Source organism: Tympanuchus pallidicinctus, unplaced genomic scaffold, assembly GCF_026119805.1.
Source record: "Tympanuchus pallidicinctus isolate F22 unplaced genomic scaffold, pur_lepc_1.0 scaffold11, whole genome shotgun sequence".
NCBI lineage: Eukaryota > Metazoa > Chordata > Aves > Galliformes > Phasianidae > Tympanuchus > Tympanuchus pallidicinctus.
The window spans coordinates 19,194,162-19,211,322 of NW_026294627.1; the positions used below are offsets into that span (position 1 = coordinate 19,194,162).

Consider the following 17,161-nt stretch of genomic DNA (forward strand, 5'->3'; position numbering starts at 1 on the left):
CTCCTTCCCCTCCCCAGCCCCGCCGCCTCCCCTTCCTCCTCCCTCTGCCGCCCCGATGCAGCACACAGCTGCCGCTGCAGAGCCTGAGCCGGCTTTGGGACGCAGCTGCAGGGCTTGCTGAGCTGAGGGCCTCCGTCGCTGCAAATTGCACCATCTGGCCGCTCACCAGAAGGCAGTGTGCAGGGGTTATATTTAGATCACCTTGTCTTTGGCATCTGGACTTTCATTTATCTGCTCGCTCCGTGGGATGTGGCTTGAGTGCTGTCTTTTGTGGATGCTGTTCTCCACAACGTGTCTGTTGTTAAGTTCTCGGTTCCATGAGAGCAGTTCGTCCTGCAGAGCTGTCATTTATATTGGTGGGAGCTGCACGTGAGATGCTCTTCAGTATTAGTGTTTCTTAGAAATATCACACAAAAAGGGCTAGTAAAAAAACCAAACAAACATTTTGCCCATCTAGTTGGATAAGTTCTGGCTATCTGCAGAGATGGGCTAGTATGTGGCAGGTCCAGCAACACTGAGCGTTATGTTAGTAAGTGAATTTATGCTGTGTGTTTCAAATTTTTACCCCCCAATAGACTGTTGTTTTTTATTATTTCAATTTTTATTCTTTCTGTGTTTGTTTTTGCATAAATGTCTCTGTGAAAAACAAGTGACAATTCTGAGAACACAAGGTAACGTGCTGCAGGAAGGCCAATAGAGGGTGCTGAAGGGATGCAGCTGTTGCCTTCACTAGTTTACTTTTTGAAGAATAGCATCTATTTTGACAAACCTCCTTGGTTTGGGATGTCTTATTTACAGCTGTAAACTCGGTGCACTTTTTTTGTGATCTTAAGACCATAATTTTCAATAAACTTTTGAATATTGTTTTGTCATGTAAGATTTATTTGAGAAATAACCTTAAAAGAGAAAGAGTTGCAAGAGTTACAAGTGATAATACTGCTTTTTCAGGAAAAAAAAGTTGGGCACAGTGTAAGTGCTAGTGATCTCTTTGACCTGACACATCCATCCGGCTGGATGTGGCTCTGGGCAGCCTGGTCTGGTGCTTGCTGACCCTGCACATAGCAGGGGGTTGAAACTAGATGATCATTGTGGTCCTTTTCAACTCAGGCCATTCTATGATTCCGTGACATACACACGTTGTGTTGCACATATGAGACTGATGTAACAAAGCACCGAGCTAAGAAAGTCATAGCTTCATGGAGAAAATATCTGTGTGGGAGTAACAGATTTACCAAGAAAAGCATCGAGAAGGATGAGTAGAAAACAAACTTGTGCAGCGCACTGCATTTAAACTCGATATATCCATGCTGTACTCTATTTTGTGGTTTGCTTATTTTTCTGTTGAGCCCAGTCCAAGGTCTGGTTTTTGCACTGGTTGTGGAGAAGCTGTGCTCTCTGTGTATGGGATCAACTAGCTCTGTGTGTGCACACGGTTGTATCCTCTGGCTGTTGACTGCTTGATTCAGCTTGCCCATGTTCTTTGAAGTAAAATGTCCATGAGAGTCAGGACATACAGCAGTTGTCTGAGAGTCTGTTATGGAAAGCACTCCCTTCCTTTCTTCCAGACCTTCCAGATCCTTCTTCTCCTCCCAGTAAGTTTAGAATAATGGCTTCAGGCTACAAGGGATCGGAAAGTGCAGTGTACTACATGGGTATGCAGAAAGAGCTGGTTGCTTCTAATGAGAGGCACAGTCTTTCAGTGTTACACAGATGACAGATTAAATCTAGGGTTGCATTGACGATGATGATCCGAACGATACCATTCCATATTATTAGGATTTTGGTTGGTTGGCTTAAAAGTCAATAACTTATTTTTGTCAAAAAATCTAACACATTTCTTACAGCATCTCACAGACGCGAATGAACTTCTCAGCAGGGAGGTGAGGAACTGAAGTAGTTGCAGGGACCTGTCAGATCTGGTCTGTCAGTTTTTATTTTCAAAACTAAAACTGCATCTAGGCAATGGGACCTTACCTTCAAAATGCAACTGCAGTGCAGCATACACAAAGATAGCTCAGTATGCAGACAGTTTGATGGCGCAGATCTGAGCCGTCACTGTTCCATCTCAGTGACTTTTGAGTCTAACGCCACAGTTTGATACTTCTCTTAATGTTCAGGAAACTTGAATTCTTAAGTATAAATGCGGAACAAGAGAATTATCTGGACTTAAGGCACTGTTTCTTAAACTGCGGGTACAACTACACTTATGTTTTTATGGAAGATAGTTGCAGAGGGCTATCTAAAAGGGAAAAAGAAATAAAAAATGTTTAAGCCCTTTAATAATACATAGTGAAACAATGAGGTGGTTTCTGCTGTTACAGGAGGGGTGAGGAGAGGAGACAGGTTTGTAAAACACCTAGTGAGGTAACAAATGGGAGACAATATCCTGCTAATATTGAATCTTTTGATTAAGTGCACAGTCAGACATTTCTGTTGGCTGAACAGGTAATAATGTTTGCATTGTACTGTCTTATTTACTGCCGTGGATAGTTGGATTGAGATTCAGGAGGCTGATATGACAGCATGGTGTTGTCTGGAAGGTTGTGGATCTCCATCCTTGGAGGTGCTTTGACAGATGTGGTTGGATGAGGGCCTGAGCAGCTGCAGCTGATACAGAACTAGCCCAGCGTGGAGTAAGAGGCTGTCAGAGAACCAGTGGAGGTTCATCCCATCTGTCCCATCCCATCAGCCTGGGAATAGACTGATGTATGCAGATTGTTAGTTCACTCACACGTGCCATGGGCTTCTGGGGTATTTTTTCCTCTAAATACAAATACTTCAACAGTGAAGCTTTTTGGCTTCTGTGTACCTGGCTGTCAGAACCAAGTAAAGTACCTTACACCACAGATTTAAGTAGTATTTAAACTATCTTTGTAGCAGTGAAATTCAGGTTGGGTTTGTTAACCCAGCTCTGTGGGTATCTCAGTGTGACCATCATGGGACTGCTCTCCAAAGCAGCAGCCACAGATATGCTGTCAGCAGTTCTGAACACAGACATGATGCAGGTGGCAGTCTCTGGCTGCCTTTGTGTATGTTGGGATCTGTTGAAACCTCTCCCTTTTCCCTTTTCCCTTTTCCCTTTTCCCTTTTCCCTTTTCCTTTTTCCCTTTCCTTTTCCCTTTCCCTTTCCCCTTCCCCTTCCCCTTCCCTTTCCATCACTGCCATTTGTAACAGCAGTAAGTCTGAGAAAAACACGTTGAAAGAGGTGTGCCTTAATAGAGTGAGTGTGGTACTTGGGGAAGGAAGGTGGAGGCAACTTCATGCTCCTTTGTTACCACATCCAGAGACTCCAGGACTTAACCTTGCAGTCCAAAGGCAATCTCTATGTAGGGATTTTGGGGTATGAGATTTCTACCAGTCCAGGTGGGGAAAAGTTATATTAGCTTCGTGCTGCTTCCATGTAGCGTGAAAGCAAATGTATGTAGCCTGTGTCAAGGAGTGGTTATGGGTGAATAACTTCTGTTCCTGATTCTGAAGCTGATATGAGACTGTAATAAAAGAGGAATCTACTTTTACTGTTAGGCTATAAATGCAAGGTCCCCATTGGATACCTATAGTTGCACCAAATAAAAATACCATCTGTTTGTTCAAATAGGGACCTTCCAGTTATAGCCAAATAGTAAAAGTGGATTCCTACTCTTAACATTTTTCTTTTTCAGAGGCCCCAATCTGTTTACCTCTGTCGAAGGAATTACAGTGTAACTCTGTTTCTCCTGTTACTGGTGGTTTCTCACCAGAAACCTACAAGAAAAAAGGATGCCATTGTCAGTGGTGAAGATGGGTTGTAGGAAAGACAATAACATATTTCCACTTGTTTTATCTCTGTATACAACAGGATGGAGGAAAGTATGCAATAATCCTTTTAACAGCGTGTATTATGAAATGTTTAGTAGGTAAATACAATTTTCAAGGTTATATTTTAAGACTTGGCTTTTGTTTAATCTGAACTGGAAGCAGTAATATATCCTGTTGTCCAGGTGACTGGAGTTTAAAATCACTGTTGTTTTTTTATCTAGGTAGTTGTGATGGCACATGATGCAAAACAGTGATCTTCAGGAAGCAAGCAAGAGATCAGCCATACTGCTTGCAATTAACCCATCTCATCCTGAACTAGGAAACTATGAAAATTACATTGAAAAGTTAAAACACTAAGAGGGATCACTACTGGAAACTCTTGCTTTGGGGAAAGGTAAGACCCTAAGTATCGAGGCTTCCTGAATGTACAAGAGATTTGGTTAACAAGAATGAATATTACAGTGAAGTCTATTGTTTTATGAATGCATTTGTTTACTGAGTAAAAGTGACAACTATTATCTATTTTTAAGTAAATATTTTAAAGTATATATATGCATAGGCAAAAAATATAAAGCATTAGGCATATTAAGATTTGGAAGCTTGTATATATATTTCCTACTGAAAAGGATTGCATGCATGATTTTAACTATTTGGCAATGACAGGTTTGGGTGATTATTCTTATGACCTTTAAACACGAACTACAAAACTATATTAGGACTCATTAAGACTATCCCATGTAACATGAGATTATGCAAAATACTTTATTGCAACTATTTATGAACTCTCCTTCGTGACATCAGTGGAAGTTGGCAGAGCATGACCAGGAGCTGAAGAAACTTGTGTTTGTTAATTAATCTGATACAGTGCAGGTGTTCAGGTAAAACCTTCCTGGGGCTGAAAGTCCTTACAGAAAACAGTTGGATGTATTTGGTTTTCTGATACTACTGGAAATAGATGAACAAGCATTTTGCACACAGCCTTAGTCCCATCTGAAATATCTGCAATTGCTACTGCGCATTTATATCTCAAGGAAAAGTAGAGAGCAATAAGAGAAGAAATTTATCAGCTTCCTTCCCTTAAAACAAAACATTTTTTCCTACTAAAAAGTTCGGATAAGTTTTAACCTGTCATTATTAAACTCTTCTTAGTCCTTCTGTTGCACAAAAAACAAGATTTATTGGAGTCACTTAATTTGCCCTGTAATTAACACAGTAAATCACATTGTTAGCAGTATATCTCTTGAAGTACTAGCTTCGTTAGTGCTCCCAATTCTATTCCACTGAAGAATTATTTTCTTTTGCTTTCAAAGAGCAGTACTATAAAGGCTCTTGGCAGGGCTACAGGTTTCTCAGTCTGAGTAGATATTTTTATGTTCTTTGCAGATTGCTTAAAAGCAGATTTTTCTATTTTGGCTTTTCTGGATTTTTAGATGATAGTTTTAAGTACATTGGGACAACTGTAATATCATTTATTATTCAGTATGGCCTTTTTGAGACAGTGCGGATAAAAAAAGGAGCAGAAGGATATATTTGTGCTTTGGAGTACAGAGATCTGAACATGTGATATTTGTTCTAGTCCTCCATGGGCATTATGAAGATGGGAATTTTCCTTGCCTACATATGAGATGTTCTGTGCAGGAGGTTGCAGACCTGCATGCTGGCAAGAGATGGACTGAATGTGTAGGTTCAGTGTGAACTTGTGGTCAGGCTCTAAGTCACATCTCAGCAGCAGCAGTCTGTGTGTTTTCAACCTGGTGTGCATTGTAATGTGCTGAAATCCACGTGTCTGTCACTGGAGGGCATGAAGGAGATGCCTAAACCATAAAAATAAGTCACAAGAGGAACCAGTGTTGTATTCACAAGATTGAGCATGTATCACTGTGCCATATGAGCCAGGATGAAATGCATGACTCTGGTCTGAAAATGTACAATTCTATCTATTTACAGTCTCTCAGCTGGGAAATGAACACTGTCTGCTAAACTACCTTTTGACTGTAGTTCTGGGAGCAAATGTGTTCCAGTTAGGCAAACTCAAAAAGACTAGTTTTGATAATTTCTGGACTATTTCACCTGCTTTATTTTGTCTTGAAATGACCGATTGTGCTAATGCTTCTCCTTGACATAGCAGTTAAAGAAGATAAAACCTTACAGCAGTTAAACTAACAGATTCTGGGTGAAAACTGTATCTCATGGCAGCAGGCTTCCCACACCAGTGAGTACAAATTTGACATATCAGCAGGCATCCTGTAAATACTGAATTCATAGTTGATGTTAGGCAGAACTGTAGATTGGTTTGGATTGGAAGGGACCTTTAAGATTTTAGTTCCAACCCCTGCTATAGGCAGAGACACTTCCCTCTAGACCAGGTTGCTCACAGCCCCATCCAGCCTGGCCTTAAATGCTTCACAGAATCACAGAATAGCCAGGGTTGGTAGGGTCCTCAAGGATCATGAATCTCCAACCCCCCTGCCACATGCAGGGCCACCAACCTCCCCATTTAATTCCAGACCAGGCTGCTCAGGGCCCCATCCAATGTGGCCTTGAGCTTCTCCAGGGACAGGGCTTCCAAGAAGGGGGCATCCACAACCTCACTGGGCAACCTGTTCCAGTCTCTCACCACTCACAGTAAAGAATTTCTTCCTGCTATCTAGTCTAATGCATGAACAAGCACACCTATTTTTGGGCCTTTGTTTCCTAAAAGGAAGGTGAGACCAACTGACAATATATGCTCTTGTGAAATCTGTGTTTTATTATTTAGAGAAAACTCAGGGAGTGGAAGGAATTACTTAGTTCCATTTAAATGTTTTAAATGTTTTTGTTTTTTTAATTACACAGGTGGCACATTAGAAAAATTAGTAGTACTGAAGTCTGACAAATGTTGATGTTATCCTTCCAAATGTTCTCGCAGGTTTTCGGGAATGACGTTGCTGGCATCAGCAAGTGAATGCTAGGGGTGATTTTATCTGTTGCTGCTAATAAACACCATTACCTTATTTCCTCTTACGTACTTTAATGCTTCATTAGAAAATTCTGCTCTGTGATTTATTTGGTCTGATAATATTTTTAGGAGTATAGTTGTCCAGCTTTAGATTGAACTCAATTCTGTGCCTTCAGCTTTTGGAAGAATGAACACGGTCTACTGAGACCCTCCAGGATATGTGACGAGCTATCTGGCAGTAATCCAGGAATGCAATTAAATGTACCTAATTATGTTCTTTGTTTACTTGGTTAAAATCATACAAGGTGAAGACTTCACAGGACATACAAGCTCAACATTTTTATTTTAGTGCTTGGACTTAATTTCTGAAGTTTGAGAAATTCTATCATTTCTTCACTCATTTAATTGTGAAAACTTATTTTTTACTTAAGTTCCGGTAGTTGGTTTATTGAGTGTAAAATAAAAGTGCAGATCTTCTAGATTCAGGAGGTTGTTCTTAGTCTCTCTTTTTTGGAGAGACTTTTAATATGTTGCAGCCTGGCTGCATGGAGGAATCCAGTTCTGTAATTACCAAAGTCTTTGTGTATATCCAAGGATTCTGGTACTTCAGTATGCAGCTCAAAAGCTGGTGGATGACATATTTAAACAGGATTGGACTGATGCAGGAAAATAAATGAAAGTTAGGTGCCCAAAAATTGAGATGAAGCATAGAAGCATAGAGTGATGCATAGAGCAGTAGGGTTTTTGTTTTTACTTTTTTTTTTTTTTAATAAATTTTTTATTCTAAAGAAGAGCTGAAAAAAAAGTTTGTTTTTGCTATTTTTAGAATTTCCTGCTGGTTGCATAAAAATCACTGAACTCAAAAGGTCAAACCACCACTGTTTAATATCTTCCAAACAGTCATTTTAAATTAATGCAGAGAGCCAAGTGAGGGCTGACACTTGGAATTTGGGGGGAGGCAATATAATTTTTTTCTTAATTAAAAATATTAGTGTTCTGGGAAACAGATCAACATCATTTATCATGTTGAAGCCAGCAGTGTTGATATTGACTTGAATAAGGTAAGTAACATTTTTAGGGCTGGTATTCCTTATTTAATATTGCCTAATTACTCTTAATAGATGTTTTATTTTTTCTTTACATGTTAAGGTACTGTAATAGTTGATGAAACAACTTCTGTTGCTGCTAAAACCAGAAGAGTTCTTTAGAATCTTTGTAGCTATAAATGCGTGGAAAATGAGTTTTTAACTTCCTTGTTTGTTTTTTTCCTTGGGTTCCTTAAAAAGAGGAGGGGAAAAAAAAGGAAAAAAAATATGGAGGGAGACATGCATCTGACATTAAAGAAAATATTTGTGTGTGTGTTTAGGAAAAGCATGTAAGGTATCACAAAGCAGGCAACAATTCTTATTGTTACAGCAGATAATTTTTAAAAATAGCACAAGATGAAGAACGAAATCGCAGTAAGTGTGCCCTTAATTCCAAAGTAAATATTTTACCAAATAGATTTTTGATAGAAGGAACACAATGTACAAGGAACAGGATGTGATACATACCCAGTTCAGCATTTTAAGCACACTTCAAACTTCCTGGCTTTTACCTTCAGATAAAACTTAAATGGTTCAACTCAGTGCTCTTTTGCTTGACTTTAAGTGGTTAGCAGTTTCCCTGTGTACATGAGTGATCTGGGGGCCTTTTTAAAAAATAAGCAGTTTTTTTTTTATTTCACTAGTTCATCCTTAGAGTAGAATAAGGGAAAGACTTTCTCCTTTCCCCCTATAGAGAAATGAGCTAAAAAGTCAGAAGATAAAGAAATACTACTTTTTTTTCCTCGGTGCTGATGTGCTATTTTGAGATATATGCTGACCTACTTTCTGTGTTTCCAGAGAGAGAGTGAAAAAAATCTAGAGAAGGTTGCACAAAGGTTTGGATTTCTTTCAGTGGATTTTTGTCCAGCCATTTATGTAAATGTGCACTGGGCCTTATGTTGGCTAATGTAGGTCATTGGCTAATGGGATCTATGCTAGCAAATCAAGATTGCCAATTTGGTACAATTTCAACAGTAATAGCAGTGGAGATCTAAATACCTGTCTTTTGAAGGTTTGATAGGAAGACTTCATTCTATTTGTGCAGTTATTCAGTGTTACATAAGATATAAAGTTTTCAGTTCCTAATTTGGAATAAACTTGATGTAGAAGCAGGCAGATTTACTTCAAAGATCACTTTATTGTAATTTTTCCAGTTTCTTAATCATTGTCTTAGAAGCTATACAATAAAACTCATTTGAGTTATTCACTTTATGCATCTCTTTATTGATAAGGCCATTCCCAGTTAAAACGGTGATGCATACAGCTCAGGAATTGTGTGAACAAATTATGAGAAAACAAATAATGAGAGATGAAGACCTGGTCCTGTTCTCTGCTTGTCTTTATATATGTCACACTTGTATAAAAAGACTGTTGATATGTACAGCTGTAGTTCTACTGGGAAAGGCCTCAAAATACCATGAATGACAGGTCCTGTGCTTGCACTGTTAATCTTCTGGAAGATTTTATGAGTTAGTTAAGCTAACTTGTGGATATGGCATATATATATTTCTAGGACAATAGATCTGATACTTTAAAAAATATATATATTTACACTGTGTGACATAAAGACTATATACAGTATTTTGCAAACATCTGGCTTACAAATCATTTTTATGTCGTATTTGAGGTAGGTTTTATCTCTCTGTGAGAGTTATGTTAAGGAGTCTATAGATTAAAAGCTTACAGTACCATTTTTTAGCATTTGGGTGATGTAAGATTTTCACTAAAGTACCTCTTTGCAGTGCTGCTACTTACCAGTTGTCTGAAGTTGATGGGGTATTAGTAAATAATGAAGAAGCTGAAGTACTATTATGGCATGAGAGTCAGGTGAATTCATAGAGTGGCTTGGATTGGAAGGGTCCTTAAAGCCCATCCAGCTTCAACCCCCTGCCCTGGACAGGGACACTTCCTAATAGGTTGCCTGGGGCCCCATCCAACTGGCCTTGAACACTTGCAGGGATGGGGCATCCACAGCTTCTATGGATACCCTGTGTCAGTTCCTCACTACTCTTATTGTGAAGGATTTATTCATAATTTCTAATTGAAACCTACCCTGAAATGAGGTCTACCCAGAGCCACCTTTTCTCCAGACTGAACAGCCACAGCTCTCTTAGCCTTCACAGGAAAGGTGCTCCAGCTTTCTATTCATCCTCATGGCCTCCTCTGGACCTACTCCAACAGCTTCTTGCCTGCCTTGTGCTGATTTCCTAGAGTTGAATGCAGTACTACAAGTGAGGCCTCGTGAGAATGGAGCAGAGGGGGACAATCCTCTCCCTTGCCCTGCTAGTCACCCCTCTTTTGATGTGGCCCAGGACACGGCCTTCTGGGCTGAACACACATGCATCAGGACCCTCAAGTCCTTATGCTCAGAACTGGTCTCAGTGCACTCATCACACAGTCTGTACTCATGCTTGGGATTGTAGAAGCTTGCCCTTGGCCTTGTTGAACTTCATGAGGTTTGCGTAGGTCCACATTTCCAGCCTGTCCAGGTCCCTCTGTATAGCATCCCTTCATTTCAGGGCATACTGCACCATATTCCTTGGTGTTGTTGGCAAACTTGCTGATATTACTAAGAGATTAGATAGCACTGGTCCCAGTACCAACCTCTGAGGAATGCCACTCGTCAACAATCTCCTCCTGGACATGGAACCATTGACACAACTCTGTCAGTGCCACTGTTCAGCCATTTCCTTATCCATCAAGTGGTTCATCTGTCAGTTGTCCACTTCAGTACTACAGCAAAACAAGTTTTTAATGCTGCTGCATGGAAGATAATAAGAGCACACATTGTAGGGTTTCAAGTACAAAATTCTTTGATCTAGTAACATGAAGGAAAGCCAAGGACCATTCTATACTGCTTGCTCAGCTTTGCTGGCAGTATGGTGCTGTAGCTTAGAAGCAGTACTTGTATGTATAGAAATCAGATTCTAGAGGGAAAGGTAGAAAACTTTCTGCAAATTATAGTGGTAATGCAGGTATTAAAGTACTGGATAAGGGCTATGGATTTCCATTCAACAGTGAGATATAAATACAGACAAGAGGTGAAGGAGACCTGTGAAATTTTACAAGGTCTGGATGAAAAAAAAATCTTTATACTGTGAGGCCTAAAGTACTTAGTCATTTACATGCATTGAACAGAAGTTTGCAAGGTAAATTTATCATCAGATTTAAATGCTTTTCTTAAAAGACAGTCTGAAAGCAAGGAATTTCAGCTTTCTAAATAAAAGGGTAGCATATACTGCTGGGAGACTGAAGGTGAGCTAGCTCTATCCAAAACCAAAATTCCTCACAGAGAATACAGACATACAGACACTCAAAAAGATGAGTTGTAGGATCTCTGAGGTAGACTATTCCTGTCAATATTGGCGGGGGTTGTTGAGCCTGGAGAACACTCTGGAGAGACATCATTGCTGCCTTTCAGTATTTAAAGGGGGGTTTTAAGAAAGGTGGAGAAAGATTTTTTACAAGGACTTGTAATGGTAGAACAAGGTATAACAGTTTTAAACCAAAAGAGGGAGATTGAGATTAGGTATAAGGAAGAAATCCTTCACTCTGAGGATGATGAAGGCACTGGAATAGAGAAACTGTGTATGGCCCATTCTTGGAAGTATTCAAAAGCAGTAAGGTTGGAACTAGGTGATCTTAAAGGTCCCTTGCAACCCAAGCCATTCTACGATCATGACACAGGAACTCTCAGCAGTTAATGATAGTTTCACTATTCAGTAGAGTTAGAAGAGAGACAGAGATTTCTCCATGATGTAATTATTGAGTGTCCTGCTCAGGTTTCAGGTCTAAAATGGTAACTGGGGAAAATTGTTTCTGTCCAATTGTTCTTGTCCATGACTGTACAAGAATACTAAGCTCTCAGGATGAAGTTGGCTTTGTAATTTAATTTCAGGAGATCTCCAGTACTTTCCAAAAGCCTAGATTTAGCTAGCAGGAAAAATTATAGTTGTATACAGCTGGTCCAGCTGACCCTCACTTACATTTACCTTTATTTCTTATGTTCTTTTGCTGTATTCTGTTCAATACAAGCAAATGCATCCTGCTCTTCACTCTTGAGAAACGTGTCTGGGTATCTCGTTTCTGTTGAAAGGAGACTGGAACTTCCCCTATTTCTTCCTGTGCTTTCAATCTGTGTAGAAATGAAGAGGCACTTGGGCTATTTAGGACCTTCTAGATTCCTCCCTCCCAAAATATTTATTACATTTGCACTTTATGCTGAAAGATCTGTTTCCCTGATATTCTGCCACTTCGAATCAGGACTTGGAAGAAAAACCCCAAATAAATCTTTCCACTTAAGAAAGACAAAAATTATATATCCAGTGTTCTGAAGCACCATGACTAAGTCTGAGTGCCACTATCACGCTTCTCACTTCCACAGCTGAAAGCTGTTCAGAGTTGCTTTATCAGCTACATTTATAGTGCTGACTTGACAGTAGTGTAAATACAAAAACTGTAAGAGTGATAATTCCTAACACAAATTGATGGGAGGATTTGTCTTACTGAAATATGCATTCCCAAAAATAATTAGCTCCTATAGTATTATCACTTTCTCTTGAATATTTGTATTATTATGGAAGCATTTAGGAATGTGTTTCTCATCTGTGCCTCTCCTGGAGAACTTGACTTTCCCAGAGATAAGCCAAATTACGATATTCTATACTGTCACAGGCATTAATTCTTCAAATTCTCTTGAAACTACTTTTAAATGTCCAAAACCAGTTTGTCCAAGTTACAAGAGCATACAACAACAGAGCTGTACATTCTGTACTTGAGGAGTTCTGAATGGAGGTTAATGTCAGTATTGTCATTCTAAGTCCCAAAGGCTTTCAGTCACCTACAGCATGCCTGTGAAACTTACTTTTTCTCAGTATTTTACCACTCTTCTTAATTTGGAAGGTAAAAAACTTGGATCTGAACTTGCAAGAGGCAGAAGGAACTAGTGTTCATGCCTCTTCCAGGACTGTGGAATGAATTACGGGAAGAATTCACTCAGTTTCTCTCTATGCTTTGGGAGTGATGCAGGATTTATCTACCTTGGCAAGGATTTTTCTCTCTAGCTAAGCTCTAAATTGACTTTATGTGAAATAAATTCCCCAGCCTTGAAACCCTGGACAGAGATAACAGTGAAAGTAAGGAGTAGAAGGGAGTTTCTTGGAGAGCTGAGATAGGTGTTGATGAGTGCTCGCAGTCAGTGGGCAAACAGGTGTCTTTTTGTGCTTGCTCCACTGAGTGTCTTGAAGGTAACCCTGCAGTAACCTAGTTTAACATTAACACTGTGTTCTTCCCACTTGTTTTCACCCTTGTTACTGGGTAGAATAAGGTTGTGTAACCTCACTTTGAAACTGATCAGCTGTGCAGCATATGCTCAGGAAAGTAACTTTTCTGTTCTTCTCTTGCAAGTGAACTTTATCTTCTGATTCACTGCATACACAGGATTTAAAAAATAAAATGTTGTTTATGTGCTCCGCCAGCACAGCTGTGTGCAAGGATACACAGCAACAATCCCAAAAGGAGCAACTGTTAAACATATGATCTTCTTTGTCTTTTTGCCTGTACTGTACAGGTTGCAATGCGAATGCAGCTTTTGTCTTCTGCTAATTCTATTTTGAACCAATCTGCTGTTATTCTTGCAAAATATTGTCAAACGAGACTAAATTGTAGTTAGCTCAGGCCCCTACATAGCTGTAAAGAATCGCTTTTGTAAAGAATCAGCATTTTTAAACGTTTCTCTAGCTCATTCTTTTTTTGCTGATGTTAATCATAGCTGTGGCCACTTAGCATCCTAATCTGAACAATCATAGAAAAACTGAACAATCAGTATGAATCTGTCTGGTGTATTAGTCACATCTGTAAAAATGCACAGACCCGTTTCCTTATATCTAACATTGGTATGCAGACTTGGACAGCTGTGTCAGAGTTGTGGCAGCATAATACAGCATAATTTTGTGCCCAGTCACGTTTAGGAAAAATGTTTCAGTCATGGTTTGGATGTCATCTCATCATCTAGGTGATGCTTTGAAAGCCAGAAAGAAATAATTGATAAAATTGGAAGCTTTGATTGATGTTGTCTAAAAAGGTTGTGTTTTTTTGTTGATTAGGTGCTGATGCATCTTCATGAAACAAAGCGGAGGAAAGAGAACCCTGACATTTCTCTGAATTCAAGTCAGTCTGCACAGGGAGTTCTATTCCCCTTTCATACTCTGAGTTTTATTTTTTCTAGTTTCTCAGTCTTCAAGCACTTAGAGGCTTTCATTTATCATTGAAACCCAGGGGTGGCTGCCAGGCAGTGCTGCTGCTCGAGACAGGGCTGAGCAGCAGTTGCTTGCCGTTGGCCACCACTTCCTGTGGTTGGAAGTGACCACATTTCCTCCTATTTTTTGCACTTCTCCCGTGTACTGGCTGTCATCTTAGAGTATGGGGCGGAAAAAAAAACACAGAAAAAAACCACAGAAAATGTACATTTACTGTTTAGGTAGTTCCCTGTGTTGCTTTCTGCCTTTTACTCTTTTCATGACTAGAGAGCTCCACAGTGCTCCTACATCCATGTTACGAATTTGCATAGAGACTTTCCCTCAGCTCCTCTCATTTTGTGGATACGATAACACTGCAGAAAGGAGGCAGGGGAAGAGGTCAGTTGCAGGTAGGGATACATTGGACTTCTGAAGGAAATGATGTCGCGTTTCAGTTCCTGCAGAGGGATTTTAGAAACCTAAAGATTTTCTTTTTTGCAGTGTGGAATTCAGATTTGGCTAAGCAGGAGTCACACAGTTGTCTAACTCAAGTGCATTTTAGAGAGGTGACAGAATTCTGTTTAAAGACTTTAAAATGTTTATGTTTATTTATTTCTGTAGGCAGAAAAATGCTTATTATGAAAAAAAAGGGTCTTACTGCATTGCAAAGTCAGATAAGTGGATCTCACTAAAAGTGCCCAAATGCAAAATAAGTATTTGCAGTGAGATTGCCTAAGTTGATTACTGTACAACTAATTGTGCAAATCAATCCTGTAGGTCTACTGGAGTAGATATTTACTGATAAACTGGAGTACAGAGGGAGGGATTTGCTTGTTTGATTTTGCTGTTGTACATGAGCTAGAAGTATTCCTTCTGGCAATCTGATTTTGCCCTAAGCATGTATCTTGCTTTCAGTGAGGAGATTTTAGGTGATAGAGCTGCTGTTTGATGCTCTTGCCAGCAGAATATGGCTCTAAATATTCAAATTTTGCAGAAGTCACAGATTTTTAGCTGGCTGCCCATTGTGGCCCAGGAAGCTTTTGCAAGCTGGATTTAGCTGGAGCTTCTGCTTTTGGTATTCACACATGAGAATGTAAGTGGACAAGAAGTGGCAAGCTGCAACTCATTCTTTTCCGGGGAAGTTAGCTACTGATTTCACATAGAAATCAGAGTCACAAAACTGCAAGGGTTGGAAGGGACCTCAAGAGATCGTTGAGTCCAACCCCCTGCTAAATCAGGTCCTCTGCAATAGTTTGCACAGGTAGCTGTTCAGCCGGTCTTGAATATCTCCTTAGACTCCACAACCTCTCCAGGCAGCCCATTCCAGTGCTCCATCATTCTTGTTGATGGAACTTCCTATACTCAAGCTTTAGGCCACTACTCCTTGTGCTAATACTGTGCCCCACCAAGAAGAGCCTGGCCCCATCTATTTGCCTCCCACCTCCCTTTAGATGCAGAGATGAATGAGACTGTCAACCCTTTCGGAGGCTGAGTTTCATTCTGTAGTTGTGGAGAAGAACTTGGCTTTGTGGCACATTGCTTAATTTACAAAGATTCTGCCACTCACATGGGAAATGAAAAGACTGGGGCCACACCCAAGTTCTCTCTTTAATCTTTATTTGTAAATGTAATTCCTGATATTTGGACATGGCTCTTGCTCATGATTTCTGAGTACTTGAGATTATTTCCTTGTTTCTGAAGATTGCTGCTATGATTCTTTGACACCTGCAATACTGCGCTTGTTTAGCATCAGTGCTTAAGAGTTGCTTAGAACAAAACATTGAGAGTGGGAAGATAGATTCATAAACATATTGGAGGTATGGTCTGGATGAAGTATGAAGTGTTCATTAAGCTGATCTCAGCTGGTCTTTTTACAGATCTTATAATAATCTCTAGTAAAATTTTAATATATTTTAATATATTGATGGTGCTCATTTTTACCAAATTATGATGACTACTTTAAGTTATTGATTTTATCTGTACAGTAGCAGATTCTTCTTTTCCACTATTCTTATAGCCTGGAAATTTCTTCCATAATTGTAACAGTTTTCTTTTATGCTGAGGATGGTATGCTTAGATAGTTTTACAGTTGTTAACATTAATGTAAATTCTCTTTGGTCTTAACTGGAACAAATTAGAACTGAATCTCACCTGAATGGGAAATTGTTATCCATATAAATGTAATAAATGTAACACTAATATGCACAATATACATACAACATATTAATACACATATTAATCTTTCAGATATGGCCTAGTGCATGTACAGAATCCATCTTTTTGGGAAATGTCTTTGCGTATTTTCTGAAAGGGAAAACTAACATGTAGGCTACACTTGGCTGCTTAAACCACTGCACTTCTGAAAATAAGTTGATGTGCATGTGGAGGATCTGAAGAACAGTTTGTCCCAACATGAAAGTACAGATGAAGCTGAAGCCAGTAGGAGTCTGGAGAGTTGTGCTTTCTAGCAGTGATTTCTGGAACACAATCCCACAAGACCTGACATGGTTCAACCCTACTTTTTTCTTGGAGTTGGCTTGGGTGTCATGGGGGATCATTCCAGCCTTTATTTGGAATTTGTATGGTGCTGGAGGGAAAGTAATCTGGATTCCTAAGATTTGGGTACATGAATTTCACCTAGATCCAAACTGAAGTAGAAGTTGAATAGTCTGAAGCTCATTTTTAGTAAAGGATGGACAATCTTGTTTCATGATGTGGAGTCAGAAGCAGTCTTGAGGTTTAGAACAGGAAACAACTGTTGAAGAGCTAAATGTTCTTACTGGATTAAAGGCTGGTAATAGTTGTTATCTTGATAAAACACTCACCAGGTATCAGCCTGGGGTTTCAAGTTTGTCCTTTTTGTAACATACAGTGTGTGAAGTCCTAGTTGATAACTAGCAAGGATGTATGAAAGCAAAGTGAGAATACATTATTTACAGTTTGGTATTATACAAAGATGTGGTGGGTGGGAAAAGACCCCAAGTTAAACAATTACAGGGATAGAGGACTGGGCAGCAGAATTTTCTTTCTGTATTTTCAGCCTGGTACTTCAGAGTGCTTTCTGATACATTGTTCCTGCTGGGTTTTTTTTCTTCTTTTTTTTTTTC

At 39.5% G+C, this 17,161-nt stretch overlaps 1 protein-coding gene across 1 annotated transcript in view; it reads left to right on the plus strand.

Annotated features, from left to right (window-relative positions):
- The window catches only part of FRY (FRY microtubule binding protein), a 235,808-nt gene that overhangs the window by 25,681 nt on the left and 192,966 nt on the right, over positions 1-17,161 (plus strand). Inside the window, exon 2 of the mRNA XM_052671119.1 lies at positions 4,017-4,189. The gene's annotated coding sequence lies outside the window, so the exon portion shown is untranslated. The remainder of the gene's footprint in view (positions 1-4,016; positions 4,190-17,161) is intronic.